Source organism: Dendrobium catenatum, unplaced genomic scaffold (genome assembly GCF_001605985.2).
Source record: "Dendrobium catenatum unplaced genomic scaffold, ASM160598v2 fragScaff_scaffold_1022, whole genome shotgun sequence".
Classification (NCBI taxonomy): domain Eukaryota; kingdom Viridiplantae; phylum Streptophyta; class Magnoliopsida; order Asparagales; family Orchidaceae; genus Dendrobium; species Dendrobium catenatum.
The window spans coordinates 2,934,715-2,937,515 of NW_021319484.1; positions in this window are offsets into that span (position 1 = coordinate 2,934,715).

A 2,801-nucleotide genomic window follows, 5' to 3' on the forward strand; every position below is an offset into this window, starting at 1 on the left:
GAAATTAGAAGCAATTCCGAAGACGTCCGATGTACCCAAAATAGAAAATGGTATTAATGCAATTTCATTCAGAGTTTTTGATCATGAAGCCTCTACTTCATCGGATCTAGTTTTAAAAGTCAACAATTTTTTTGGAAATAATGACGGAACATTGAATCTCCATTTTTGTCACCTTTATCTCTAAAAGACTTAACAACACCTATTTGGATCCGATTTCCTCTTTTACCGTTATATTGTTGGGATGTAGTTAATATTGCCAAAATTGCCTCAAAGATTGGGATACCTATGTATTTAGATGGCAACTCATTTAAATGGGAGAAGAAGGAATTTGCTCGTGTATGTGTTCGGATCAATTTGGAATCCAAATTACCTTTGGGAATTTTGGTAGATGGATTAGCTGGGAGATTTTTCCAAAAGGTTGAATATGAAAATATTACTTCATTTTGTTTCCATTATGCAAAGATTGGGCATTTGAAATCTGAATGCCCTGTTCTTCGATCTGAAGATGTTAAAGCTAAAGGATGTTTTGATGGATTGATGGGTGCTGTTGTTCATGATGAAATAATATTTCATCATCAAAATGATGAATACGGGCCATGGATTCATGTCAAGTTCAGAAATAAAATAACTAAGAGTTAGAGACAGGAAAATGGTGATTGGAAGAAGGAAGTTTATTCAAAACATTTGAATAAATAGAATGAAATAAATGATGTCAAGAGAAATTATAATGCAGCTCAATCTGCTAGAAAACTCAAGCTATTAAGGAAGTGAATATGGAAATCCCAGCAGTTAATAATGACCAACAACAAAATGTGACAGGAATATTACAGCCGGATGTTTGTGTGGCTAACAAGTTTGATGTGTTAGCTGAAGAAATCAACAATGCAAATATTGTTATCCTTGATGTTTTTCTAGAAATTGCTATTGATACTACAAAAAAGGAGGAAGCTCTTCCATAAGTTGTTTCTATATATTCCCCTGAAGACATAAATGAGAATATTAATTATGGTAATGACTTTGAAGTAACCACTATTGTTGCAGTAGATGATAATGATGAAGGGACTATTAAATATGAAAATAAAGATCAAGGTAGTGCTGATAAAGAGTTGTTGAATTCTACAAAACAAAAATACAAATTACAGCTGAACTTTTTGGGACCTATTGAATTCGTCTCTAGGAAGAGAAAAAGAAAAGGTAAGGTGAAGAAGAAAGGTGGGGACTCTTCCCCTTCATGTAATTAATGTCTTCCTTTTTATTTTGGAATTGTAGAAGGGCAAAAAACAAAGAAGCCTCGCTTTACCTTAGAGAGATTGTGAAAGATAAAGCTATTTTCTTTATTAGGCTATCTGAGACTAAGTTGGTTAATATTGACAGGGGTGATGTCTATAGGATTATTGGGAGTGATTGGAATTTTTTTCACCATCGAGCTGAGGGTACTTCTAGAGTTATTCATGTGCTTTAGAACAGGAACTTAGTGTCTTTCAGTGTGGTGGAGCATTCTTCTCAATTGGTGTTTGGGGTTCTTGATATTGCTACTAGGGGGTGTTGGAATGTGGCTACTATGTATGGTAATACAGTGTAACAAGTTAGAAGGGAGCTTTGGGAAAGTCTTGGGAGGAATATGGTGGGTAGTGTTCCAACTATAATGGGAGAAGATTTTAATTGTCTTCTTTCTAAGGAATATAAGAGAGGTGGTAAAAGATTTTTTACGTATAAAGGACCAAAGGAGATGAAGTTTTTCATGGCTAACCATGATTTTCATTATTTAAGTGTTGTTAGACCAAGGTTTACTTGGTGTAACAAGAAACAAGGAGCTGCTAAAATTTGGGAGAGACTTGACAGATGTTTATTGAATTCAATAGCTCTTTAGATGGCTCCTTTGGCAATGATTAGACACCTAGCAAGGGTGGCATATGACCATTTCCCCATTGTTTTTAAATTTCATGAAGTTCCTTGGTCTCATTCAAAGATTTTTAGATTAGAGGATACATGGAAGTCTTACCCAACAACATGGTGTATTATCACTAAAACTATGAAGAAGAATGATTTTGGTGATGTAGCTGATGTTCTCAATAGGAAAATTTGGAGAGCTATGAAGTCATTATACTATTGGAATAAAAATAAATGCAAAAATTTATGTTTGCTTCAGGAGGAATTGAAAGAGGATATTCTTAAATTACAACTGGAAGAAGACTTGGAAGGAGGCCTAAGTTCAAATAAGTTGATTTTACTTTGTGCTAAAGTCAATGAACTCAATGTTACTTTGTGTACATTATCTACATGGTGGAATCAGAGGACGAAGGCTAGGTGGAATGAAGAGGGTGACACTAATTCAAAATTTTTTCATGACTATGCCTCGACTAGAAGGAATGGGAAATTGATTAGACAAATAATGGATGAAGACAACATTGTTGTGGAAGATATGGAGTAGATTGAATCAGTATTTTTTAAATTTTTTGAGAATAAATGGAGTTCCAGGGATTGTGTGAGGATAGATTGGCCGTCAGTTAATGAAGACCATAAGATTGATGCTGAAATATGGATTTGCTAAATGTTGAATTTACTAAGGATGAGCTTACTATTGTGGTTTTCCAACAAGGTGTAAATAAATCTCCAAGTTTGGATGGGAGTACCGCTTCATTTTTCAAATTTTATAGGAAAATTGTGAAGGTGCAACTTGGAAAGCAATTGATGATTTCTTCATGACCGGTCAAATGCAAGGAGCTTGGAAGGATACTATGATTGTTCTTATTCCAAAGTTAAAAAATCTAGTATTACCATCTAACTTTCATCCTATTAGC